Raw genomic sequence first — 27,278 nt, forward strand, 5'->3', positions numbered from 1 at the left:
GGTCCTCCTCCCAAGAGGCCGGCTGCTTGGGCTCCAAGGAGCAGGCAGCTCCGCAGCTGGTCATCGGCGGGGCCCTCGACCCTCCCCACCCCGCCCAGGCTCCCCTGCAGCCCAGCACGGTGGGGGGGGGGGCCTTCTCTTTTCTCACCCAGCAGTTCACTGGTGCAGAATTAAAAGGGCCACCAGCGTTGCAAATGCTCGCCACCAAAGTTGCCCCACGTGTGAGAAAGCCCAGGCCACTGGGTCTCGGAGCAGAGCCCTCTGTGGAGGCGAGGGCGGGGGCAGGGCGGCAGAAACCGTTCTCGAGGGAGAAGGTGTGGGGGGGCGCGGCTGCGGACCGCCGGGGGGAGTGTGTGGGCACCTCACCCTGAAGTCAGAAAACACGTCGTTTTCTGGACCCTGGAAACTTTCCTCTGACACCGCGGCCTGTAGCCACTCGGCCTGTCTCACGCCCGTGGGGCCACCGGCTCCGCCCGGCGGCTGCTGCAGCTGCTCAGGGCCACCTTGGAGCAGCTCCTTTGTGGACAGAGAGGCCTGACTGCCATCCCAGCTCCGAGAGGGACTCCCCGGAGGCCGGCTGGGGCCCTCCCTGCCCTACCGGCTCTGTCCCTACGGAGGCCTGGGGCAGCGGCATCAGGGTGACCCTCCAGCGCAGCCCGGCCCGGCGCAGGGAGCATGGGAGGGGAGGGGGGCCGAGGCCCCTCCGTGCTGAGCCTCTGGAGTGCAGGTGTGTGCAGCTGAGCAGGCGATGGGAGCAGGGCAACAGGAGGACCCAGCCAAGTCACCAAGTCAGGGCAGGACGTGGTGACCTGTCCCAGTGCAAATGGAGGGTCTCACCAGGTCCCTGTGGTCCGTCAGGGACTGGAAAGGGAAGGAGGCTGTCCCCAGGGGCCTGGGGAAGACACCCCCGGCCAGAGAATCCGCATGCTTTGTAAATAGTTCAGGTGGTCCCCAAATATCCAGTCACTTTCTAAATGGCCAAGGGCCCCACAAAGTTTGGGGGGACACAGAACCTGCCTGTAGTCTGTCTGTGCTCCCACATCCATGCCCACAGCCCCGCCCACAGCCCACGGTGCCCCTGCTCTAATGACAAGTCTCTGAGTGACACACTGGGGGTGCCCAGCTGTGCTGCCAGCTCTGCAGGCTGGTCCGGACAGGGGCTGTGAGCTCAGGGGCGTCAGGGCTGAGAATTCCCCTCCTGGGGGCAACTTTCACCCAATGGGCCTATGTCTAAAACGGGGGAGAGGACCCAGACGGCCTGGGGGGGGTGCAGACCAGAGATGGGCAGGCGGGGACAGGGACGGGGGGCGGTGTGGCAGCAGGGCCCTCTGATCCCTCCCAGCCCCTGCAGTCCAGTCCCTGGGAGGCCGGGGAGGGGCAGGGCCTGCTCGGAGCCACACAGGAGGCGGGAGGCCCTCGGGGGCGGTGGTGGGCAGGTGGGGTTGCAAAGGCTTCGAGGGCCCCCCACCTCCCACCACAACTGCAGGAAACCCATCGGAAAGACCCACCACACACAGCCTGCGGTCAGCTGAGGCGGCCTTGCCGCCTTCCTCTGTGACTGGAGGACGGGGTGGGGGTTTTGGGGGGTGGCCAGAGCACCCTGTGGTCCCCACCCCACAGTGTATGCCTCACGGGTTCTGGCGGGCCAAGGGGTCTCTCTGGCATCTCTTTCTCTGTGTGTGCGTGTCTCTCCATCACCCCCCAGCCCCCATCTGTGAAGCCCTGCCTGGGGCTTCGATGGCCCCAGGGTCTGGCTGGCTTCAGGGGGCTGCCTCGCCTCGGCCTCTGGGGGCCTGTCTCCCGACCCCCCTGGAAGAAGAACCGTGTAACTAACTGATTAGCGGATGGCTGTTCTAAGTGCCTCGGAGCTCATGTGTGCGTGTGCGTGTGCGTGTGCGTGTGCATGACGGGGCTGCCGCTCAGGTGGGCGTAGGCAGCAGCCGCCGTGTGTTTGGGAAGACGAATCAATTCGCGAGGAGCTGGCCCAGCCCGTCCCCACCAGCCTCCTTCCCTCCCTTGCAGGACCTTCGGCCATCGCCCCTCCTCACACGTCCCCAGGGGGGTCCTGCACAGGCCTTCCGCCCGCAGACTCCCACAGGCTCCCCACACAGACTGGGGCTCCTGTGGCGTCCCCTGTCCCTCCGTCACCCCATGGATCATGCCTGACTCTACAGGTTCTTAAAGGGCTCATTCTGGGAGAAGGTGAAGGGAAGCCCCGAGGCCTCCCACTTCCACGGACGACTGGGAGGTTCCAGGCTGATCCTCACCCACCCTGCTCCCAAGCCCTTCCTTGTGGCTGGTGCACGAGTCCACACCTGCAGGCGCTGGGCTCCCCGAGAGTCGGGTCTGTCTGTGACCCAGCACAGCCCTGGGGATGTCCCTGGAGGATCGGCCCTGCCTCCGGGGGACCTGCCGCTCGCCCTGCAGGACGGCCTCTCTCTCCCCAGCTCAACGGCGCCCCAGGTATCTGTATGCGACCGCATCCTCCGAACCCTTCCCTACGCCGGGGCAGGCGCCCCCGGTTCCCCCGAGGGTGTCTGAACGCGGCGTGGCTGGCTGCCTCCCCCACCCCCACGGACACTGTGCTGGGCCTTGGCCGGTGTCTGTCCCTCCCGGATGCAGGGGCTGGCTCAGAGGAGGCAGAGCTCTTCCGCCCCCCACCGAGGACCCCAGTGTGCATCCTTGCCGGCCAGAGGCCTCCGGCTCCTTCACACTCCTGGGGAAGGGGTCCCTCTGCCTCAGTCCAGGAGACCTGGTCCCAGCCCCGACCCTGTGAGTGGTCACTGGGTGGCAGTTACTTCCTGGTGGTCCCTAGAGGTCAGAGGATGTCCCCTGTCCCTAGCAGGCACACTGACTGGCTAGCTGGGGTGACAGAGAGGTCTTGGTTCACCCTTTCCTTCCAAAAAGACGAAAACTCTCCCTCTGAGAGGTGCCAGGTGGGCAGTCCGCCCTGTCCTTCAGTCCCTCCACACGGAGTAGCGATTTCCTGCCTGACCCCAGGCCTCTGGCTGCTCCCACTGGTGGCCAGAGCCCCTGCAGGGAGCTGCCTGGATGCCCGAGCCCTCTACTCGAAGGCACCCCACCCCTTGCCCCCACCAGCACCCCAGCTTGTAAGTCACCCCCATCAGAAATGCCCAGTTATGAAGCAAAGGAATGGAAAAATCCTCTTAACCTTGACAATTTTTTGCACATCATTTGAGGTTTTCCTGCACTTGTAATTTGCGGCTTCTCTCCTGTCTCTCGGACACGGCCAGCTGCCGGCCCTGCCGGGGTGAGCGCTCAGGCAGGGACACACAGGAATCCGTCGTCAGCCCGCCTGATGGACCCTGAGCGCGCGCGACGGAGCTCCCAGGCCGCCCTGGGTCCCCGGGCCCCGTCGCTCTCACCCGGCTCCCTGAAGCACCGGCCCAGCACCCACCTCCCACAGCTGGGTGGGCACGGGGGTGGTCTCCTCCTTGCCCCGGCCCCTTCCCTCAGGACCAGGGGGCTGTCTCAGAGCCACAAGCCCCAGCCACAAAGCCGAGCCTTCTCTCTGCCCCGGACACGTGCACACACACCCTGGTGACGGTTTTTGGCATCTGCAAGGCTGAGGAACAGCAAGACCCTTCTTGTGCTGGAAGGAGGGGGCGGGGGAGGCAACAGCATCCTGGACAAGCTTGTAAGTCCCTGTTTTTGCTCTCATTGCGGGGCTTGCGGATGAGGCGACCAAGCGCTGATGGGAAATGGGGCTGGTGGGAGGGTCACCGGCTGCCAGGCAGACGGGGGCCCAGGCAGGCGGGTCACAGTCCTGGGCCCCCTGCTTGGGCTGGGAGGGAGACGGGGGTGATTCCAGGAGGCACGGGCAACATGTGGTGGGGGCTGTTTGTCCAAGAAGGAGCCCAGCTGTCCCCTGAGCTCACACAGAGGGTGGGGGCACAGGGAGAGCCAGCGCCCCCTGGGGCCTGTGCCTGGAAGAAGCCTGGCAGGACGAAGGGGCTCCTAGGATGCCCGGCTGACTCTGGCCTCCACCGAACCATTCCAGGGCAGTGCGGGGTGAGCACCAGGGCCCCTTGGTCTCGGAGACCCCGGAGCGCAGCCCAGGATGAGGACGTCACAGCAAGGCCGGCGCCCCCCATCCACATCGGCGGGTCTGTCCCCTGTGTTCCTGACGGCCAGAACCTCTCTGCGAAGACCACAGCAACCGCACTCTGTCCTGCTTTGGGGCCACTGGTACCTTCAAGGACATGATGGAAACCGCAGGTCAAGACTATTCGGTAAAACACCAGGTGAACTCGAGACACACGGATAGCCAGGGACCAGAGAACTTCCTGGGGCCCACCGAGCGCCTCCCACAAACAGCCACGCCTGGATGCCGCAGCGTAACCAGGGCACGTGGCTGCCTGAACCCTAGCCCGGGGCTCTGTTCCTCTTGGCTCCGGCTCCTCCTCTACCTCCCCCTCCCACCTGACTTGTTTTTCATTTCTCCCTTTTTCTTCTTTTCCCCCACGGTCCAGGGGTCGCACCAAGGGGGAAACAAAACCGGCAGCATCCACACTTTGCAGAAAAAAGGAGGGTGAGACTCGGCCAAGCAGAGCCGCGAGCTGATGTCCTGTGCCCTGGGGGAGTCCTGCCCAGGCCCCCCGGAGTGGGACTCACACACCCCGATTTGGTAGGCGGCACACAGGTGACGAGAGGGAGGGGCTGCGCAGGCCCAGGCCAGGGCAGCTGTCCCTCACTGCCTGCTGCACAAGCTGGGTCATCAGCCCGTGGTGTGACCTCAAAGCCACCTCACTCCAGGGGTGTCCCCCAAACCTACCATCTGAGTGGGGTGTCGGGGGGCTGGGCTTCCTCCCAAGCACATTTGTCTGCCACGTAAAACCTGCAGACTGTGAGCTCCAGACCTGAGCCACTGGAAGGAAAGGCCACGCTGCTGATTCAAACTAGCTCTTCCGGCCGCAAGGAAGCAGATGAGAGAAACACAAACCTGCTTGGACACAGGACCCCTCAGGGCGACCACCAGCGAGAAGGTGGCCGGCAAGAGGGGTCATTGAAACCTTAGTATTGGCGGCTGAGTCATCTCTATAGGCAGCCTGTCCTTCAAGGGACAAGGAGCCTTGTGAAGGGGTGAGTGCTCCGTCCCCAGGAGAATTCAAGGCAGGCTTGGCAGTCATGCCTCTGGGGCGCTCTGGAGGGAGGCTGCACTCTGAACCGCATGTGCCTTTCCAACTCTGACCTTTCAAATTCTCAGTCTGACAACACAGTCGGGGGGGCTGTTGAGGGAGTCCAGGGGTCCTGCCTCGGTTTCCCCTTTGGCTGGGCAGAGGCCTCAGCAGAGCCCACGCCCGGCACTGAGAGCACTCCAGTGTCAGGTGCTGGTGGCAGTGGGCGCCTGCTGCTTCCCCGCTGGCTGCTCCTGCAGGCGGGGGCTGACTGGGCCCTGGGCAGAATCGGCCCTTTCCTGGGTCTCCCAGGTGGGCCACGAGTACAGACTGCTGGCCGGGCAGAAACATCCAGTGGGTGGTCCAGGCATCTCCCCCCTCCCCGAGGAACAAATCTCTCTGGCGGGGAGCAGGTGGGGGCTGTTGTGAGCTTCCTCTCAAGAACCCTCCCCCCAGTGTGCCTCTGGGAATTGGCACATGTCCCCAAAGAGAAGGCTCTGGTCACTGCCGAGCCCTGGGCCCGGGGACAGCAGGCTGGAGTCTGGGCAGCCTGCCTGAGTGACGGGGGGGTGGGGGGCGTCCTGGGGACTGTCTCGGATGGTGCGGAGGGGGGCACTTTGCCTGGGAAGCTCTGTCTTCAGACGTGACGGTGGTGAGGCATCTCCCCCGAGACGTGCATGAACGGCCTTTCTGTACAGGGGCCGTGTTCACACGTGCGTCCTCTTCAAAGGCCCCCTGCCTTGCGGCCAAACGGAAGTTCTCCCAGAAGGTAAGGGTGGCCTGGCTCCCGCCTCTGGGTGGAGCCTCTTCCATGGGAGGGGTGTGGAGGCTCAGCCAGCCTCTCCCAGGATTCTGCGGGGACCCCGGGGTCCGATCCCGCAGCTCCTGATGGCCATTCCTGCAGGAGAGGGGCCCTGTCTCTATCCTGTCCTCCCGGCCCAGCCCAGGAGGACACCAGAGGGGTGACACACCAAGGAAGGGTAATTGGGGAGGCTGGTGGACACCAGCTGCCAGCCTCGTGTCCCCACGGAGCCGGCGGGACCGGCAGTGCCCTCTGGTGGGGCTCTTTCCGGCTGAAATCCCACAAAGCCCTGTGCGATCCCACCCGCCTCCCTCACCGCAGGCCACCCAGCGGCTCTGGACCCAGAGGGAAGACCCCGCCCGCCGCCAGCCCTGCCGGGGGCGCAGGGAGGGCCTGGAGTGAGTGGAGCCCCGTCGCACCAGGTGACTCCCACCCACTTCTGGGCCTTGTACTGGGCACTCCTTCTCATAAGCACCGAGAAGGGGTCTCAGCACTGGTGGGTCAAAGCCAGGATTTTGGGCCGGACCAAAACCCGAAGAGCAAATCCGACGTCTCTGAGCCGGGGCCCTGACCCCTGACGCTGTGAGGGCAGAGCTGGTGTCACAGGGGCCATGACCTGCCCGAGCGGGTCCCTGTGGGGTCTGCCCGAGGTAACGATTTGGGTGTGAATGCTCAGATCACCCGTGCCCCCCACCTGGCACCGCAGAGGGGGTCCTCGACCTGCCTGTGGCGCCCCCGTGAACAGGCAGAGTCCCTCGGGGGCTCAGCCCTGCCCTGGCCTCACGGGCGTCTGCTCTTAGCGGGGTCAAAAGGGCCACCGCTGCTCCTGCCACCTTGGCTGGGCCCGGAGGCCAATGAGAGCTGGATGCCGGGGGGACGGCAGCCTCGAAAAGCCACTGACCTGCTGACCCCAGGGACACCGCGGACAGGCAAAGCCTCCCAGTGTGGAGAGGCCCCGAAATCTTGGCCCAGCCTGTAGAGCGCCCCTGTTCGCAGGCTCCACTCCTGCCCCTCACCCTCCCACCTCCTGCCCCCATCAGCCCCAAGCTGCCCCACTCCTGGGCCGATGTGGTTAAAACGCTCGCAGCCCAAATTCGGCTCAGACCCCGTTTGATCTGGAGCTGCGTCGGGCGCAGGAGCTCGGAGCCCGCGGCTGCAGGCAGCAGGCTGAGCGGCGACGTTCTGAAGTGAGGTGCTCGCGCTTTCTCTTTCTGTACCTCGTGAAAACGATCGGGAGAATAAGCCCAAACCGCCCCAACCAAAGGGCCGCGGTGGCGTCTCTGCCCAGGCGGAGGCGGGAGCCCCGGTCTGCCCACAGGAAGCGGCTCTGCCTAGTGATGCGAGGCCCTGAGAGGTGTCACACTCGTGACCTTTCCCTGGCCACAGAGGTGGTGACAAACTGCAGAGCTTGCCGGCAGGCACTGTCCCCCACCAGGTGCAGCAGAGTTTCCACCAGGGCTTGGCTGCTGCTGGGGGGTGGGGCTGGGGGGGCCTCCAACCCCAGCTGCGCAACTTTCTCTTTGCTGGACAGAAGCGCAGTCATGGCAGCAGAATGCCAGGTCGAGATGCCCCCCGAGGACCTGGGGCCTCCCCCCGCAGCTCCGTCCCCCTGGGCTGGGGCCTGTGCACCTTCCGGCCCGTGGCCCTGGGGGAGCTGCTCTGAGGCCAGGGCCATGCCCCCCTCAGACCCCCTCCAATGTCCCCGTCACTGGACAGTATGCAGACATCCTGGGAGAGACTTCCACACATGCCTCCCAGGGAACCAGATGCGTTTGAGCCGAGAGAGGCCCAGGTCCCTGCACCGCTTCCTCCCCGCACCCCCCCCCCGCCACCACCCACCCTGCAGGCTGTAGCTCCAGACACCGGTCACTGCCGAGCCTCCTCACTGAGTCCCTGGAAGCTCACGTCTCCCTGACGGGCAGCTACGGGCACAGTCCCATTTGTAGATGAGGAAACTGAGGCACAGAGGCGTTAGGTAACTTCCAATGTTGCAAGAACGGGCAGAGCGGCTGGGTACTGGGTGCCGGTCTGACCCCTTTCAAGTTCTCTGGAGACTAGCCCTAAGCACACCGGCTGGTCTTGCCTTTCTTATAGCTTCTCTATTTGACCCTGGCAGCCAAGGGAGACTGAAGTTCCACAGGGTCTTGCTGAGGAGTACAGTGCAGTCGGGGTGCCCTGAACGTCTCCATGGATGGGTGGATGGATGATGGATGGGTGGGTGGGTGGGTGGGTGGGTGGATGGATGGTGGATGGTGGATAGTGGGTGGATGGGTAGATGGGTGGATGGTGGGTGGGTGGGTAGATAAATGGACTGTTGAATGAGATGACAGATGAGGCAGAGAGACCCCAACCTCCCCAGACAACTTCGGCTTCCTCCCCTTCCCAAGGTCAGATATAAGGCAACATCTGCCAAGAGCTGTAAGGGTGGAAGAACACATGCGCGCCTCTCCCAGGAAGCCTTCCCTGACTCCACACACCGGAGACGCTCTCACAGCCTCTGCTCCATCACAGGACAATCACAGTGCATTTCGTCCAGCTGGTCCCCAGAGGCAGGCAGAGCGGTGGCCACCAAGGCTCAGGGGACAAACAGGTGAGGCGCTTCCAGGCTGCTGAGACTGGCCTTGGCCCAGTGGTCTCTCCACACTGCCTTCTGGGCCCCTCCCCTTCTCAGTTCTCTGGGTCCGGCTGCAGGACGTGCAAACCCTCCCCGTCATCTGCTTCGCTGGAAATCAGGGCTGTGACTTTCCCTAGGTCCAGTGTCACAGGGTCACAGTGGGATGTTCCCTGGGGTTGGTGGGGCAGAGGCCCCACTGGCTTGCCCACCTCCGCACCCTGTGGGACCTGGCAGGCAGTAGGTGAACAGGGTAGGTCTGGTGTGCAGCCCGGAGGGAACCAGCCAGGTTATATTTAGTGCCTTCCCTGCTGATGACTCAGTCTGCCCGAGCCCATCCCTCCGTCCTTCCCGGGGGATGCGTGGCGGGGAGGAGCTCCGTGACTCATGGCCTCCGTAATGGCCTCGAGCTTCGAGATCAGCTCCCACAAACAGCGCAGATCTCAACAGGCAAAATCTAAGTAAATGCCTTGTCAATCCCCACCTCGCACACTCAGGGGGCTCCAACACGCAGACGTGGCCGTGGGCAGAGGGCTCTGTGTGCCGGCCGGGCTGCCTGTGGACGCTCTCGCGGGCAGCTGGCCCCCAGTCGGCCGGCAGTGGGCCCAGGCCCCCGCACACGGGGCTGCCGGCCTGGCCGAACCTGCGTTTCGTCTTTACCCAGAGCAGCGCTGCTCTTCCTCTGAACACTCGGCCGTCGTGGCGCTGCCACCCAGGCGTGCTGTTTTCTGCAGGGGGTGCAGGGCTCGACCACCGTCCAGTGGAGGGAGACGGGCCCCAGGCCCTGTAGCTGTGACCTCACGGGCCACCTTTCTGTCCAGCCCTCCGAGCGCATCGGACGAGGAGCAACTAAGCTCCTGGGCATGGCGGTGCCGGGAGTCTGAACCCTGCTGTTCCCTCCGGATTCCCCAGTTCTCCCGGGCTGTCTGTCTCCGGGTGGACCTGCCGTCTCCCTGGGGACCCTCGTCCGCTTCCTCTGGAAGCTGCGGGTGCACCGGGTGAGACCAGCCAGTTGGGGGATGATCCCGCGGCTGAGGTCAGACTGGAATGACGCATGGAGCCCATCAAGTTCAGCAGGTCCCTGTCCTTCTGCGAGTTCCAGCCAGTCTGACGAAGTGAATTAAAGGAGTTAAAGGTGTGTCCCCCTCCACGGTACTACCTGGACCCCTTGCAAGGCCCTGCCAGCCAAGTTCAAACGTCCATTCCAGCTCAGGAAAGAGAGCCGCAACATTTTATTATGATCTAATGGCAAGTGCTTATAGGAGACAAATGTCTCCGGAGGGGCCCCCACCAGCCCCGTGCCTGCCCCACGGTGGCACAGAGCGCTGTGCGCGTGGGCGTGAGAGCCTTGGAGTGGCGTCAGCATGACCTCTCTTTGTGGGTGAGTTGTACCCCTGTTACCCAAAGGCAGACGGCCGGCAAAACAGGGCTTTCCGGAGAGGGCTGTGTCTGATTCACTCCGGCTGCTCGGTTGCTACGGTGCTGTTGGGGTGGGAGTACAAGCCCAGGAAAGGGAGCACCCGGCTGCGTAGTTTTGGGGCATAGAGCGGCTTAGGGTGGCTCAACAGCCCGCTGTCCTGGGTTGGGACTCGACCCCGGCGACTGTCTCCAGAAGGGCTGTGCAAACTCGGTCCTTCCATCCCCAGGGAGTGGCAGGGGGCTGCCCACTGACGGTGACAGCGGCTGTGGATGCCGGAGTCCCCTTCCATGTCATCCTAGCTGCTAATGGCCGCCCTGGGGTGTGGCCATGGTGCTCCTCCAGTAGCCGAGACCTCCCCAACTCTGTCCAGACCAAGGCCTGGTCTCCGGGGCGGCCCCTGAGCTGCGGTCCATGCGCCAGAGACGCTGGGCCAGAGCGGTCCCAGGGGTGACTGCCCTGCAGGTGCCGGTCCAGCCCCCACAGGGCCAGGTTTGGGCTACTCTGGGCAGACAAGTCGGCCTCAGCGATCCCGAGAAGTCCAGGAATGCTCACCGGGCTGGGGTTGCCAGGGGGCACCCAGCTCCTTCGCCTGTGGGGGCCTGGGCTCTTTTCTGGAAGGTTCTTGGTCTCCGTGGAGGATTTCCCCACAGGTCCGTCGACGGGTCATGTCCCCACTCCACGCCCTTCCCTCCCACTCTCCGAACAAACTGGCCTTTCATCTCGAATCATTTCCACTGAGTCTTCCTTCCAAATGACGCCTCATTTAACATCGTTTTTAAGTAGAAAATGATCGCTTTGGTTCTTCCCCAGGGGCCTTCCTTGCTTTGAAGACGGCGTTTTCTTCTTTCAGTTCGATACTGTGATTTTTGTAAACCTGACGAAACACGGAAGAGAATAGAAGCATCTGAAGTAAGTGCCCTCGCGTCCTGACCTGGTGGTCCTGACCCGGTGGTCCTGCTCAGTCCACGGCGCCACAGCTCACGAGCCGGCAGACGCCACGTGGTCGGAACACTCCAGGGCTCCCGCCCCCGTCCACATCCCACAGTGAGGGCAGTGACCCTGAGAATGGCGTGTCCCCACGGTGTCACGTGCCCGTCGGAGCCGCCGGCAAGACCGGGTGCGGTGGCGGTGCGGGCCTGCGCGGGCTGGCGTCTTTCGAGGACAAGGTGGCCACTGAGGCGCCTGTGAAGGTGAACCCCCGCTGAGGGGCCCCGGGCCGCAGCAAGTGGTGTTTCTCAGCGTCTCTGCATCTGTCCTTGGGCAAATACGTGTCAATGGTGGGATTCTCGGGACCCGGCTGGCAGCCGCCCCACTCCGCCCCCCGTGGGGGCTCAGATGCACCCGATGCGCCTCCTCAGAGTTTCCAGGGCCCCAAGGCCGATGGCGGCAGGGCCACGTTGGAAGCCCCTGCTCGGGGTCCCAGGCAATGCTCCCTTGGACACCGGCCGACGCTGAGAAAGGGGCACTGCGCGTGGCCCAGGCCCCCAGCCTGCTGGGCCGCGGGGAGGGCGGGGCGGGAGGGGAGGCCGTGGCGACCTGCCCCTCAGCGACTGCTTGCCTGGCCCGGGGGCCGCCATCGCCACCTGGTCACGGCACGAGCGTGACTCTGCCCAGGGCCTCTGGGCCCATGAGCCCCATGGGGCCCTCGTGCAACAACCGAAGAAGAGAGAATCGCCAGCCCCAGAGGTGGGCGGGGAAATGACCGGAGTCACACAGAATTTGCATCCTGGGACGTTCTGGGGACCCATTCCCTCAGAGGAGGCGATTCGACTTGTTTGGGGGAAGGGATATCATTGAATTAAACTATGTCCAGCACTGCCCGGACCAGCATGACTCAGGGGGCTGGGAATCATTTCACAAACCGGAAGGTCACGGGTTCGATTCCCGGTCAAGGCACCTGCCTGTGTTGTGTGTCTGGTCCCTGGTCAGGGCACCTACGAGAGGCGACTGATACGTAGACGTTTCTCTGCCTCGCCTTCTCCCTCCCTCCCCCTCTCTCTAAATGTAAATAAGTAAAAGCTTAAAAAAAAACCATTCCGGCTCTGTCTTTTTTCCTGTGTTTGGTGGGAAAGGACTCGAACAAGACTCGAGATTTGTCTCGCCTGGCAGCCCCACGAGGGCCGCCTTTTCGTGGGAATCTGAGAGGAAACTACCCTCTCAGGGGGGCTGAAATGTTGAGACACATCATGAAATTCAGGACCCGGGGCTGCTCAGGTGCTTCCGGATGCCAGACCCTTGGGGGCAGCTGCGGCAGGCAGGCCCTGGGCGCCCCAGTGTCTCCCCAAAGGTCGCCGGGCTGTTGGAGCCTGGAGCTTGCGGGGGGCAGGCAGCCGAAACTCAGCTGAGTGAAGGCCTTGCACCTGGCCTTCTGCACTGCTGGGCGGACCCTCCCAAACGACTCCTGCGCGTGAGGCACTGCCCCCGTCACTGGAAGTGGAAGGAGGAACCCTTGCCCATGACGCCTGGGTCCCCAGGCTGCAGAGACAAGACCTCCCTGACTCCGTCCAGACCGCGGCCTGGTCTCCGGGGCGGCCCCTAAGCTGCGGTCCATGCGCCAGAGACGCTGGGCCAGAGCGGTCCCAGGGGTGACTGCCCTGCAGGTGCTGGTCCAGCCCCCACAGGGCCAGGTTTGGGCTGCTCTGGGCAGACAAGTTGGCCTCAGTGATCCCTTGAAGTCCAGGAATGCTCACTGGGCTGGGGTTACCGGGCAGGGGGGGCACCCAGCTCTTCCAGAGAAGGTACTCCGTCCTTAAAGGGTCGATGTCTTGACACCGTGGCGCCACACCACGCGGCCCCTCTCCCCTCCAAACGCCACAGAGTCCCCTTTGTGCGCTGGGGGACGGGGGCCGGGCTCAGAGTGCGGGCCCCCAGCACAGCCTGATACTGTGCAATAGGATGTTAACCACACTCTCTAATAAAAAAAAATAAAATAAATAGTAATGAGCATTTGACCTAGAGGAAAGACCCTTCCCGAGACGCCTGGACCACTTTCCTGCCCCGACCCCGGTTTTCTCTGGACCGGCTCCAGGGTGCCCAGGGCCCCGCGACAGCCCCTCCTCGGAGGAAACAAAAGGTCTTTTTCAGTCCTAAGGGCTGTCGAGTTTATCCAAATATTCTCAGCTTACTACTAGCCCCTTTCTGAATTGATATTCCCAATAAAAGGACACTTTGTATCTTTACGCCACACTGGGCCCCCCGAGCGAGGACGCAGAGGGCGGGGAAGCCCGTCGCACTGCCCGGTCGCCGCCTCCTCAGGGCCGGATGGGAGGGTGGCATCGCCGGCGCAATGGGCTGGGACGGGGCAGCCCAGGGCCAGGCCCGGTGGTCACGGCCGGGTGCTGGGGGAGGAGGAGACGGAGCCACGGAGGGTGCCCACCCTGCGCACACCCCGAGTCGGGGCTTCGTCGCGGCACCTCCTCCCGGCCCCAGTTCTAATTTTGGCCAAGCCTGTCCAGGCTGCCAGCAGCTGCCAAGCACATTAAGTCATGAGAGCCACTGGTGGCGGCCGGAGAGAATTCATCCCAGCCGGGCTGGGCTGTGCGGGGCCTGTGTTCTCGGGCTGTCGGCACGCGGGGCGGCGAGCGGCCCCCCGGGAGCCTGCCCTTGACGTGGCGGCGCGTACGTTGCTGAGCACTGGCTCCTCCCCATCTGCCCAGACGCCCCGGCCTCCCGGCCCCGGGGCCTGTTCCATGTATGCATGCATGTGGGTGCGTGTGCATGCATGTTCCAGTGCACGAGTGCCTGTGTGCGTGTGCGTGCCTGTGTATCCAACACCCTTCCAAGGGGTCCCTGCAGCCCACAAAGGGCACTTCCTGCCACCGGCCGCCTCCAAACGGCTCTGATTAGTGTTAATGATAATTCTCATCAATCACCTTCGGCGGCGGCGGAATGGAAACGCGGCCGCAGCCAGGTGACAGGCCCACTTAGGCGGTATTTATGGCCTGTGTGCGCGGCGGCGGCACTGGGCCCTGACACCCGGGCCTGCAGCTGACATCCGGCGGGCATTTGGGGCCGCCTGGCGCAGGGGCCCGCGTTGGTTCCTGCTCCCGGCCCGGCCCCTCCTGGTGCCGAGGGGAGGCTCCCTGGCAGGGCCGATGGTGGAGGGAGCGGGCTGCCTGCCCCCAGATGGGGGAAGGAGCCGGGGCGGCTCTTGCGGGCAGGAAGCCCCCACCTGCCTCCCGAGCGGAGCCCAGCTCTCTTTTCCTGTGGCTGACTGTGTGTGTGAGTGTGTGTGTGAGTGTGTGTGTGTGTCAGGGCAGGCGTGCCTGCTCTGCACTCCTGTCCCTGCCCCCGTGGAGCCTGGCCGGGACTAGCCCACTCCGGGTGGGACTGTGTCTGCTCTCCTGGCGACCCTCAGCCATGCGCACAGTAGGCGCTCAGGGGTGTTTGTGGCCGTGAGATAATTGTCGTGTGTGGGTGTGGGGGCAGGCGTAGGAGAAGCCCCACCCAGGTCCCCCACCCGAGGACCTCGGGTCACTGCCAAGCCTGGGGACCCTGCAACCCACGTCCCGTGTTCCCAACGCACCACACAGAACTGCTACCTGCAGAGTCTGGCTGCTCCCAGGATGCCCCTCCTTGCCCACCACCTGCTGCTCCCCGGCTGGGACCCAGGGGTGGTATTTGGGGCCCCACACACCCCCACTTTATCCCCGCTTGCACCCAGGCCTGCAGATACTCAGCACGGGCTCAGACGGCTGCACGGCCCGGTGCTGGAGACCGGCCCTCGGCATCTGCCCAGACGCCGCCACCCTGCCACCTGCTGCGGCCTCGAGGAGCAGTCAACCTGCCTTCCTCGGGCTCGGGAGGAGTGGACCCCCACGTCAGGGCCCTGACCATCGTAGCTGCGTCCTGGTCCTGGCTCCGGTTTCCGGAAGGCCCACCGGCCCCCTGGGCAGCGGGGCCGGGGGAAGGAAGTAATTGCCCGGGTAGCAAATAAGTATGCTGCCATCAGACGGGTTTAATTTTGTTTCGGCACCAGGGGGCCACGTGCAGGGGCACGGGGTCATTGCTAGGCTGTTGCCGGGGTGAGGGGCGGGCTGGCAGGGTCGGGTGGACGTTCTGGGCAGAGACGACCCCACTAACCTGGGCTGGGATGGGGAGGCATCTGAGGTCGGGGCCTGTCCAGAAATCACCCTGGACGGGGTGGGCTGACTGTCGGACGGCCCGGGTGCTGCCCCCGGCGCTGGCCCCCTGGGAGTGCGTGGAGGCCGCAGCTCGCTGCCCCCAGGCCCTGCTGCATTCCGCCGTGACCAGGTCAAAGTGCGCTCCGTGAAGGCTGCTCTGCGGGACTATTTGGGGTCCACCTAACGGCAAGCTGGGCGGGAGCCCCCAAGGAGCCCCAAACCGCCTCCACCCACATCCCACCCTGGGGTGATAGGCTTCTCACGCACAGCAACCCCCACACTGCTGGGGGAGTCAGGTGGGGTGTACACCCCGGAGCCCCCCGAAGCTCTCTGAGAGCGGAGTCTGTGGAGCATGGAGCAGCACCCTGACTTCACTGGGAGTGAAGTGTCGCCGGGTCCACCCTGTCCCCGCCTTGGCCACATGGGAAAGTTGAAGGAACTGACCTCTGATTAAGACCCCAGGGCCCATTCAGGGGGTGCTAATGGGGGCCCCTCCGCTCCCTGATCCGGATGTCCCTGCTCTCAGTGAGCGGTTCCACGGGGCGTGTGAGGGTGTGTGTGGGGTTCTTCCTCCCCCTCCTCCCTCCTCTTCCTCAGCAGGGCTTTGGAGCCCACGCCCAGCTCCTGTGCACTTCCTGGGTGGCCCTGCCTCTCTTGGAGCACGAGGGTCAGGTGGCTGCCCCTCCGAGGCGGTTGAAACCTATTCGAGGAGCATTTGGGGAGGAGGGAAGCGTATTAGGAATCTTACGTTCGTAAACTCCAGGCTGGGTCACACTCTCAGCAATAAAGACACCAGGGAGGGGCACTCGGGGCCTTAAGAAATCCTACAGCTTCATCTCTGGGCAAAGCAGCCAAGTGTGAGGCCTATGCTGGTCCCCCCCGCCCGGAGCCTCCAGCCCCCCCCCCCCCCGGCAATGTTCCCCACCCTGGGAAGTACCCCAGAAATGACCATCTCCCCCTGGAGTGCTTCATTACCACGAGACAGGCGCGTCGGTGCCCTACAGGTGTTTAAACCAGGTGTCAGAACAAAATGACAGGGGACAGCCAGCGATAACAGGACACCAGCCTGGGGGAGGGGACAGCCCCTCTGACGCCGGCCGATGTGATCCGGAGAGGCACGAGGTCTCGGCCCCAGACCCGGCCGGGAATCGGGAAGGTCGTGAGCACGCCGACTAGGACTTGCTGGGCCTGACTCTCTCTGCGCCGGTGCTGAGCCGGCCCTTCCCTCTTCTCCCTTCCTCTCCCCACTCATGGGAGGACTCCCAGGGCGGGCCCCAGGTCACCTCCTTCCCTCCGGGGAGGACTCTCAGCGGAGCTTGAGGGTCGCTCTGCCGAGGCCAGGAGGGGAGCAGGCGTTTGCCAGGAGACGGAAGCCGAGGTCACCAGGCTGCACGAGGCCACCCCCCTCCCTGGGAAACGTCTGCCCGGGACTGGGACTGAGTGGACCTGGGCTGCCTCCTCCCGCCTTCCAAGTCGACGCCCACTGCGTTCAGGGCTGTGGCCACTGGGCCCGTCATGTCCCTGCCACTGGGACCGGCGGCATCTCCTCTGGCCTGTTCTCAGCCCTGGCCTGTGGTGGTGGCAGGGTTTCCTCCCGACGTCCAGGGTGTGAATTCCTTGCTGCACCCCCATAAGGAAGTCGGGGTTTGGCAGGCGTTCTGGCCGAGACGGACCTCGGGCCCTAGCTGGGCCCCGTCTGGGCTCCTCAGAGGCGAGCTGCACCGCAGTGGCAGACAGATCTCTCTTCTTAGCTTGTTTTCCCTTAACGAACTTGGACTTCCCACAGTCTCCAGGGTGGCTGTTTCGCATGGTTGAAGCAGGGGCTCCCCAACTCCCAGAACATCAGGGAAGGTTCCAGGTCATTAACTTTGCTGCGTTGGCTCTGGCTCCCCAAGGCTGCGTGTGGCTTCACCGTGGACAAGGCCCCCAGTCCAGCCCCCACTGGTCTCGGCGGTGCAGGTGGGGCAGGAGGAAGGGAGCCCCCGGGAAGGGACCCCGCAGGCCAAGGTGGCAAAGGCAGACTCACGGTCCCGGCACAGGCGCCTCTGACGCATGGCCATGGCTGCCTGCCCTGCTCAGCCCGTGTGGGCGGAGGAGCACTGTCTCCAGAAAGCGCCCCCACTTTCAAAGGCTCTTTGCGCCGCCCTGCCCACCGGATGAGGTTCACAGACGTGATTGGCAGACCAGTGTCTTTGCTCAGCCACTCGGCGGGAGCTCCGCTGGGGCAATGGAAGCGCCAAGACCCCCAGCCTGTCCCTCCTTCCCTGCAGGGAGGCATGGGCACCCTGACTTTTCCACTTTGGAAGAATGGAGTGGTTTTGTCCAAACTGGACCCAGAGCCCGGGCGCCGGGGCAGGAGAGCTCGGGGGCTCCCAAGGTCACCAGGGCAGTGTCTTCCCCACAGATGCCCGGGCCCCAGTGGCTGCCCCCGAGCACGTGGCTCGGCCCCCTGCAGGCCCGCAAGGACGGGAGACAGAGGGCAGCTCAGACCGCCAACCCCTCCTCCCCCGAGAGTGGTATTCTTGGCGCAGGGGCCTGCAGTGCCCTCTCCGGCCGCACGTGCCTGACCCACCTCTGCCACTGGCTCTCTGCAGTCTGGGCGCCACTGTGCCTGCGTGGCCTCCATCTCTGATCGGCAAGCTGTGGCCCGCTGTCAGGGCGCACCAGTTCCGGGAACAGAGAGGGCACCGAGTCCCCGAGCACCCACCGCTTCCCGAGGTCGCCGGCCCCTCCTGCCCACGAGGCCCGTTGAGCACACCTGGGTCTCAGCAGAAACCAAGCCCAGGACAGCGTCCCCACCCGGGACACGGGCGTGCTACACACACAGCTGTCGTCAATGTGCCGTGTCCAGGAGGACAAGATAAAGGACGTGCTTGATTCCTTTGCCAGGGCTTTCAACATGTGACACTCAGGGTCAAGGGACGGTGGCCCCGCTTACAGGAGTTTGGGGAGGTCACCGCCGTGCCTGTTGCTCCCGGCCATCTGTCCGTCAGCGCAGGGAGTCATCCGTGTGTCAGAGGTGCCTGTCTGCGTGGGCCCCGAGCTCCGCGTCCCAGCCCAGAGGAGGCGGGTGCCCAGACCCGCTTCCCGGAGAGACGGTACACGCCAGACACGTGACGCCCGAGTCCGCGCCAGCTCCCGAACAAACACCCACTCCAGCCAGGGCGTCCGCTTCCCCGCGGCTCCCTCTCCACGCGCCTGGCTCTGGCTGCCGCCGGCTTTCTGATCTCACGGAGAACATGGTTTTTTTCCAGCGGAGAACACCGAAGGTTGCCAACAGCTCTCCGAAGGCCCTTTAGGGAGGCCCGAGGACGGAGCTGTGATCGAGGGTGAGGATAAACAATGATGGCAGGTGGGGAGGAGAGTGGAACCGGACCCCAGAATAACTGCTCGTCGAGATTTCTGGCAGATGGTGCGGACAGGCCCCCCGCTGGGGCGGGCGCTGTGGGCCTCGCCGCTGGGCCACTTCCCCGGACCCCGGCCTCAGCTCCGGACAGAGGGGCGGTCCTCAGGTTTCCATGGACTCTGTGTGGAAGGGAGTCACCCTGTCCAGGAGGGCCGCCGGCCTCTGCCATGTGGCATGGGTTTAATTTGTCTGCACGATTCTTCCCAACTTAGAAAATAATTCTGGTTGAAATACACACACATGCACACATTCACAGAGCGCAGCAGGCCAGCGAAGGCCGAGAGCAGGTCGCAGGGTCTGCCCATCACCCACTGCAGGGCGTTGCTTCCCTCTGAATGGTCTGCACTGGGGCGGGCTCATTGTCCCTCGAGGTGCAGTCGCCATACACTCAGAGGGGCTTCAGGGGGACTTTTAAACAAGGTTGGGGGCAGCAAAGGGCCAGACCTGCTGCACCCCTCCCCCGGGCCCTCTGGGGCCATGGTCAGCACTGGTGTGAGGCAGCAGCAAAGGTCAATGGCGGATATTTTCCTGTGGCTGCCGGGGTCTTTTGCTCTCCGCCTCCCTGGTGGCCATGCTGTCTGGGCCCCCTGCCCTCAGGACCCTCCCAGGGCAGGCGAAGGCCTCATGTCTGGAGCAAACCCCTTCAGCCTCTACGTACCACAGTCCCAGAGGCCCAGCCTCCGAGGGCGGAGCCTGGAGTTTCACAGTGACTTCCGTCTGCGTAGGACAGGACGTAGGACAGACCGCCCACCCCCATGGCGGGACACGGCCCCCTGCGCTGTGTCTGAGTTGTCTGTGCTGACCCAGGTGCGGGGGTCTTGACCAGCGCCCTCCCTGTCCTGGCTCTGAGGACGGACACATGGCCCATGAGCAGCCAGGACCGGAGGGCCGTGGGCGCCACTCCTGCCGTCTTCATCCGAGTGAGAGCAAGTCTGTGCACTGCAACCTGGCGTCACCTGCAGAGCACGGCAAGTGTGCCACTGCACACCGGCAGCAGTGTGAACACACGTCCACGGGCTTGTTCTCTGGAGACCTGGCCTCCCCACTTCCACTGCGCACTTCGGGGTTCAGGTCACTCCTTCGGGGGCTGTTCAGGGCTCTGTCGGTTGTCGAGCAGCGACTCGGGGCTCCACCCACCACCTCCCTACCGTGGGACACCAACAATGTCTCAGAGTAGCACCAGTGACGCCCGGAATGCAGAGCTACTCAGGGTTGACGAGCTCTGGCTGAAGGTCGCTGCACTGGGGACAGGAGGCGCTCGCCGCTGTGGCTGCCTGACCCAGGAGCAGCCGAGTGGGGTGGCACAGGGGGTCTGAGGGAGGGATGCCCCCAAAGCCATCTGCACCTCCCTGGCGGCACTGCCCAGGCTGCGGGGAAACGGCTTCCTGGATGCAGGGAAGGGAGGAGTCGGGCAGGCGGAGGCCACAGTGCGCTGGGGAGCCTGCTCTGCACGTGAGCCAGGCCGGGGAACTTCCAGGCACCTGCCCGGTGGGTTCTCACACCTGACGCTGGGACCTGGGAGGTGACAAAGGCTGCAGACACTTGTCCAGCCCAGTGTGGGACCGCTGGCCTCCGGGAAAGATGGACCACCAGGTGTGTGCCACCCTGAGGGTCCTTGGAAGGCAGCTTTCTGTTAGTTAGGAGAGTGCTTTGGGGACAGAGCAGGGCCCTGGATGTAGAGAGACAGCCATTTCCCGGGAGGCAGGTGCCCCCTTCCTCCCAGACAGGATCCCTGGTGCACGGCCTGGGTGGGGGTGCATGGCTGGGTGGGGCACCCGGACCAGACCTGCCTGCTGGGTGTCTGGTGCTCCTACGGGCCCGGGCGCTTTATGGAGCAGAAGATGCTTGTGTCTGGCTCTTGCTGGGCCGGGGGGCTGGTGAGGGCCCCCCAGGTCCCCATTCGGGTCTGTGTGGGCAAACGGCAGCAGAGGGGCGGGCTCTGCAGCTGGCCGGGGCGCTGGCAGGCAGGTCTCCACCGAGGCAGGAGGAGGGGAGGCCCTGCTGCCTGGCCTGAGAGTGGACGGCAGCGCCTCAGTTCCCTGAGCGTCCCTGCCATGTGGGAACCCTCTCAGCTTCCAGGGCCCGGCCATGAAATCTGGGCGCAAGGGACCATGCCCCACCCGGTCCCGAAGTCACGGCGATGCCCGGTCCAGCGACCTGCTCACTGACGTCACTGTCCTTGGCCTCATCCTGCTCATCTGTGAGGTGGGCGTAAGGGCCGAGCTCCCTCGGGGGCTGCCCCTCGTCCTGACCAAGACCACAGAGGGTGCCCCGACATGGCAGGTGCCAGACCCGGCTCTGCTGGGGCGCCTGTGTCTACAGCTCTGCTAACAGGTGCAGGGGAGCAGGGGCCGCTGGGGGTGGAGGGCCCGCCCCCCTGCCTCCTCTGAGGGGTCAGCACGGGTGCTGACTCGGGCCGGTCAGAAGGCGGCCGCGCGTCAAGGAGCAGACGGCCGTCTCGTCTGCTCGGAGCTGCTCCCTCCAGCGCGGGCCTTGCCCACCTTCACGGTCTCGCCAAGATGATGGCTGGGCGGCAGGGGCTCGGGAATGCTGCTCTCCCCCAGGCCCCGGGGCAGGGGGTGCAGTGGGGGTGCGGAGGGGGGAAGGGGATGCTCTGGCGGAGCCTCTATCCAGCCGCATGCCGCTGTGGGCAGGGGAATTATTTGCTTAAGATTAGGGCAGTTTTGCTAACGCCGTCCTGGGAATCGTGGGAAAAGCAAACGGTAGTTTCCAGAAGACAACAGGTCCTGGGCTCTGAGCACTGTGCTCAGTTCAGGTGCAGGTGACAACTGACGTCGTCACCGACAGGCCAGTTCTTGTCAGGAGGTGCCCAGAGGAGCTGCTGCTGACTGTCCTCACCCATGTCCCTGTCGGTCACATGGCTGGGGCGTTTTGGGGGTGAGGAAGAGCACAGGGGTCATCAGGGTATCAGACAGCTCCAGCAGCAGTGGGCGGGCACCTGGGGACAGGAGGTGAGCCCGGGGCCGCCGCCCAGCTCCCTCCCACCAGGGCGGGAGCTCAGCCTCCTCTGGCTCCAGCCTTTTACCTCTGTGACCCCACAGGTGCTGAGCGTCCCCACTTGGTGGCAGGTCTCAGGCACTACCAGAGCGAATGCCTGCAGCAAGCCCAGGGTGGTGCCCGGCTCGTCCACCACGCAGAGGGTGTGGCCTCTCTTCTTGTCATTAACGAGCAACCCCCCCAAGTCAGGGTCCCCCCAGACCTTCCCCCTGCAAACAGGAGCTGCTGCCAGGGAAGCCTCCGTGAGCAAGGGTGTGATGTCCTCTCTCCCAGGGCCCCTCCTCATCCTGGCCACAGAGAACGTAGCGCCTGGGTCACCTGTGACAGGGGACGGGGCTGCTCCAGAACCCTGGGGACAGCGTCCCAGCACCCTGACCTCGGTGCATGCACACCCCCAGAAAGCCCTGCCAGACTGTTCCGTTCAATCACTTGCTAGACAGGGTCATCGAAGCCAGGCTCCTGCTGGAGAGGCGGACAAAGAAGGTGTATGGGCAAGCCCGGCCCTTCCACTGGACCAGTGGGCCTGGGGGAAAGAGAGGGGCGGAGCTGACGGAGGCGGGAACAGGCTCAGAAAGAAGCCCCCTCCCCTTGCGTTCAGCCCCCCCCCCCCCCCCCCCCCCGGCATAGCCCAATCCCCTCCCTGCCCCAGCACCCCCTGGCTCCAGGTGCATTTGCAAAGCTCAGGCCTCACTGGCCTGTGGGTCTGGGGGTCCGTGGCCCTCGATCTGACACCCCTACTGGGCTGATGAGGCCCTCGTGTTCTCCCGCCTCTGGTCACACTTCCCCAGGCTCTGGGATGCCCCCTCCGGCGGGTCCAGACCGCAATGCAGGTGAGCTGCTCCCCTGCCTCCCCAGGCACCGCCCTCACGTTGCTCCACAGCCCTCGCCGCTGGGAGGTGCCCGTCCTATCTCTGTGCGCCCGGGGCCCTCGCTTTCTCTACGCTGAGCAGTGCCGGCGGGAAGCAGGGTCAGAGGTCCGGGTCCCAGCTCGCTCTGGGACAGCCCGGAGCTGGCATCTACTCCGCCGGTTCAGAGGGGGGAGGACAGTGCCCCCTGCCCCATGTGAGCAGTGCCCCTGCAAACACCCCAGCCACACTCTTCTCTGGGGCACCCCCGCCCAGGCGCGGGGGGAGGGCTCCCAGCAGCCCCCAGGCCCCTGCATCTGTCTCCTCCACTATCTGCTCTTGCAGTGGCACTGCCGGCCAGTATGTGAGCTGGGGGGTCCCGCGCCAAGGCCAGATGAGGGCTCTCAGACGCCCTCGAAGTCCCTGTGGCCACGGAACTTCAAACCTGGGTCCCCAGGCTTCACGGGGACTTCCACCATTTAAGGCTATTCCACTGTGGTGTCCTCAGGGACAAGGACCTCCACCAGGAACCGGTTCCTCAGACGGACATCACAGGACAGCCCCCGGGAGTCTGGGACTCACCACAGCTTCCTCCCCTTGGGACCAGGTGACCTGCGTGGGCTGAGTAGCTTGGGCCTCACCTGTGTGTCGCCCCAGGCCCCTCTGGGCTCCCAGAGCCACTCTGGGGGGCCCCCTCAGTGCTATCGGCTCAGCTGCCTGGGGAGAGGGTGGGCACAGAAGGAGGCCGCACTGTGGTGAGAGTCCTGGCGGCCCCCGGACGGTCCCCGGACGGCCCCCAGCCCGAGCTCCGACTGTCTACCATTTCTCTGCAGGGCCAGGGTGGCGGCACTGACAGAATGGAGAACGGGGGTGCCTGCTGAACAGCCCGACTCCTGAAACCAGGGCCTCAGCCCATGCCTGACTCAACACCTGGAGCCCTGCTGCTGACCCCTGAGGACCGTCCCCAAGGGTGGCATTTTTGTGAGCCCATGACAAACGTGTAGGACGCTACGTAGCCCCACCACGGGCACCCAGGACCAGGCCCGGAGATGAGACCAGAGGTGCCCAGGGCTGTTCCTCCCCACCGTATGTTTGGGGAGGCCCCACCAGCGGCCACGGCAAAGCGGGACCCGCCGTGCAGGTGAGCAGGGGGGCCGGGCTCTCAGCAGATCACAGGCAGATCACCCGCGGTCGTAAACTTTTACCACGACCCACGCTATGTGCATTTCACACTCGGTTAACTTTTACGACGGACTCCAGGAGGAAGGAGCTGAGGGAAGCGGGCAGACCCGGCTGTGGGGCCGCCTGGGCACGGCACCTGCCTGGGGCAGGTCTGCCAGCTCCCCGGGGTGCGTGGCGGCCGCCTCTCTCCCCGCCCCCGTGGCCGGGACCCGTGGCCCACACCACGCTCAGGTTCCACGTCCGTGCGCTGCCTGGAAGCAGCCCAAAGCCGGGTCCTACGTAACCCCAAAGGAGCCCCTGGCCACTGACGGGAACAAGCCAGGGGGTGTGCCCAAAGCCACCCCACACTTGCCCCCAGCCCCGCTGTGGAGGATACACGGCTCCCTGCGGGGCGTCACTTTCGCACAGGACAAGGGACGTCGGGGAGCACCACACGGGCCGGCCCACACTGGCGCTGTCTATTGTTCGCTGAACCGGGCAGAGCCTCCGAAGTGAGGGGCTGGGGGCGGGGGCTGCGCCATGTCTGTTTCCAATATGCGGCCAATCGCGGCCTCGCCCCTCTGTTTAGTGTAATTTGGTGCTGGGGGGGCATTCGGGGCCCGAACGGCTTGACAGTGATGATTAATACCGTGCATTAGGGGATTCCAGCGCGGCCGCAGAGCCCGCTGCGCGCCCTTCTCATCAGATGGTCAGACCTGCAGGCCTATTAAAAGCAGCAGGAGTCCTGGAGGCTTAATCACAGAGGCCGGCCGCGGAGGGAAGCAAGGGGAAGGGGCAGAGAGCCCGTCCAGGGACAGCGAGAGGGCGGAAGTGCTCCTGGAAGCCGGCCCCCACGCGCAGCGAGCCGCCGGGGTGAGGCGGCGGAGGGAAAGAGGCCGGCAGAGCATTCGGGAGGAAAAACAATTAAAACCCGCAGCCACTGTGGGCGAGGTGGTCCTGGGGTGGGCGGTCTGGGAGGGGCGCCGGCCGGGCTGGGGGAGGCGGCCCTGGGCCCACATGTCATCGGGGACACTGGAGGAGGTCCCCCCCAGGACAGCGTCTCCCAAGAGTGTCCCTTTAAGGTTCAAGTGTGTAGTCATCCTGCTCTCTGCAGGGTCCGCGGGTCTGGGGAAGGGCAACTGGGCAAGGGAGACGGATTCTGGTGCACTGAGCTGCCTCCCCACCCCCCGCCTCAGCCCCTCAGGCCCCAAGAGGCTCCAGACGGAGTCTCAGCACTGTGAGGCCTCCTGCTCGGGCGGAGAAGGGGCCCGAGTTCCCACCGCCACCGGGACCCCACAAAGTGGGCTGCGGGGTGGAGGCCAGTGGTGAGACAGAGGGAAGGAGGGACAAAAAGACAGAGCACAGGAGAAAGTGGCTTGAACGTGGGCTGCTGGTGCACAGCACAGGCCGTGGGGGTCCGGGGGGCCCGTGGGGGGCTCCGAGCGTGATGGGAGAGGCAGAGGCCCCTGCCCCGCCCCTGTGGACCCCGCCCTGCGGTGGCTTCACAGCGGGATCCCGGCTGCCCACAGAAGAGGTGAAGTTCAAGGGGCAGGAGGCTGTGTTCTGTCTGAGGTCGAGGCTGAGACCTGCGGGCAGTTTTTGGAGTGCCTGCATGGGGACCCGGCAGTGCCCCTCCTGCAGGGACCTAACCCCAAGCCTCTGCCCCGTGGGGTCAACAAGCCCAGGTGGGGACAGCAAGACAAGACAAAGGCACTCCTCTGAATTTTGACATAAAAAGTAAAGATCGCTCAGCCTGTCTGTGCAGAGGTGGGGTGGGGTACCCTCCTGGGGTAAAGACCACCTGCCTCTCGGAGTCCTGCCACCCGCTGCTGGGTGTCAGTTCCTCTCACTCCCAGAGACGCGTCCGCAGAGCCCCCGGGGCCCTGCGGGGCCCAGGACAGCTTTCTCCCTCAGCCCAGCCCAGCCAGCGTGTGTTCTGAGTCTGAGACCCCTAGGAGGGCCTTCAAAACACTTGCCCACGGCAGGGTTTTTCCCACCTGAAACTCTGGGAGGGCCACCTCGTGCCAGCTATGTCTGGGTGCCTCGGACCGCCCACTGTGCGGTGGGTAGGAGGGCAGGGGGCAAGCAGGTGCTTGCTAGGGCCCTGGCGGACCCTCGGAGACACAAGGGCTCTGCTGGGACACCCCCAGGCAGTGGGGTCCAGGGTGGGGAGCTGGCCCTGGAGTCTGGCCTGGGGGATAGGTCCTGGCGGCCGTATCATCCCCAGGCGGCCAGCCCACGCTCCCCACCCAGGGGGCCGTGCAAACCCGAGTCGGCCCAGACAGTTCCCACTCTCTGCTGGCTATTTTTGGAAATGGCAGTCTGATTTGTTTTTCCTCCCAGACTCCAGGATAAAAAGAGCTGAATCGGAGGCCCCGCACCCCCTTCCAAGTGGGCTCTGCAGGGACTGGGGGCGCCACCCTTTTGGCCACAGAAACGCGCATGAGACTTGGAAGGAGGAGAGCGTGGTGCTGCGCAGGGCGGGGCCCTGGCCCGGGAAGGGAGCAGGGTGCCCCGGCCGCTGGCTGGGCTTTGAGCCGGGTGCCACCTGCGAACCGCAGATGACAAGGGCCCTGCCGGACGGGCGCTCTGTCCCAAGGCCTTCAACAAAGCTGAGCTGTGCCCGGGAGCTGCCAGAGAGGGGCGGCCACCCCCTCCTGAGCCCATGTCAGACATGGACCCCATGCCCACTCAGGGGCTGCTGGCGTCCGGGGGGGCTTGTATCTTTGCTCTGACACACAGCTCGCCGGGACTGGAGCTTCACCCCTGCACATGGCAGACAGGAACGGAGACCCCGTAAGGGGTGGAGACTGCTGCAGGGCCCTGGGTTCTGCGGGGGCCGAGCTGGGCCCCCTCCTCCTCCCTGGAGGATAGGCTTTCTAGCAGGGCGGGGGTCCCGACTTCTGTCCTCTCCCCCGGCTCCGGGCTGGGCCACGCAGACAGAGTTCTGGGAGCTAAGGGCGCCTGAGCTTGAGGACCGGCGGGGGTGGAGGGGGTCGGGGACACCTGGCTGGGAGCTTCCCGGAGCTGACCCTGGACCTGGACCTGGGAGGCAGGGGAAAGTCAGCCCAGCTTTGATGGCCGCCCTGGGCCTCCCTCCCCTCACCTGCTGGGGGTCCCCCACTTTGGGGTTTAGGATGACTGTCAAGGAGCAGGTGCCCTGCCCTGGCGGCAGCGGCAGACGGCGCTGCTTCCCGCGGCCGCACTCGCTGGGCGCCTGACCCGGGGTTATCAGGGCACCAGCTTCGGCGATGACCTCATTAAGCCCCGTGGCCACGTCAGCACCTTTCTGAAGCCCCTTTCATCGCTCCCAGCGTGCTGGGGCGGCCCCGTCCGCACCTCCTCCCCGACACCCGCTCTATCTTATCTGCCCCGGGTGGGGACCCTTGCCGGGAGCCAGAGAGCGGGTCTGGGAATGCCGTGTCCAGACAGTGGCCACCGGTGCTGACACGGGCAGGGGGCCAGGCCGGGCGAGCGGACAGCAGACTCTTGCTGACAAAACTGTGCAGAAACACACCGACTCCCGGCCCCCAAACATCAGTAACCGCTGTGGGTTATGCACAAAGCCGGGGCCTCTCTTGCCTCCGTTTTGCATGCAGTGTCGGGCTCCTACTGCCTGCCACACGTGGGGGCCCCGAGCCACATCGTGGTGGACACCTCCTCCACGGCCACCTCCTCCTCTCCGCCCCCCACAGCAGGGTACCCATCGCACGCCTCTCCCCACTGCCCACCGCGGCTCCAGGACAGGACACTT

At 64.9% G+C, this 27,278-nt stretch overlaps 1 protein-coding gene and 1 long non-coding RNA gene across 14 annotated transcripts in view; one reads left to right on the forward strand and one right to left on the reverse strand.

The window, feature by feature from the left end:
• Nucleotides 1–27,278, reverse strand: part of PRDM16 (PR/SET domain 16) — a 273,604-nt gene that overhangs the window by 41,557 nt on the left and 204,769 nt on the right. The window contains exon 1 of one of the 5 annotated variants that reach the window (XM_053660278.1): nt 838–942. The exons of 3 other annotated variants lie outside the window; for them this stretch is intronic. The gene's annotated coding sequence lies outside the window, so the exon portion shown is untranslated. Of the gene's footprint in view, nt 1–148; nt 249–837; nt 943–27,278 lie in introns of those variants that run through there. One more of the 5 variants, XM_053660277.1, reaches the window with a different exon arrangement.
• LOC119050553 (uncharacterized) lies at nt 4,448–11,992 on the forward strand. Of its 9 annotated transcripts, none has more exons than XR_008390660.1 (6): nt 4,449–5,103; nt 5,837–7,915; nt 8,035–8,154; nt 8,328–8,530; nt 9,373–9,686; nt 10,782–11,992. It is a non-coding gene; the product is annotated as an uncharacterized LOC119050553 (long non-coding RNA). The 9 variants fall into 9 exon arrangements; XR_008390663.1 differs by having other exon boundaries at nt 5,837–6,118; nt 6,262–8,154; XR_008390657.1 differs by having other exon boundaries at nt 4,449–4,648; nt 4,865–5,103; nt 5,837–8,154.

This window comes from Artibeus jamaicensis, unplaced genomic scaffold (assembly GCF_021234435.1).
Source record: "Artibeus jamaicensis isolate MK-2021 breed Jamaican fruit bat unplaced genomic scaffold, CSHL_Jam_final scaffold_847, whole genome shotgun sequence".
In the NCBI taxonomy this organism is placed as follows: domain Eukaryota; kingdom Metazoa; phylum Chordata; class Mammalia; order Chiroptera; family Phyllostomidae; genus Artibeus; species Artibeus jamaicensis.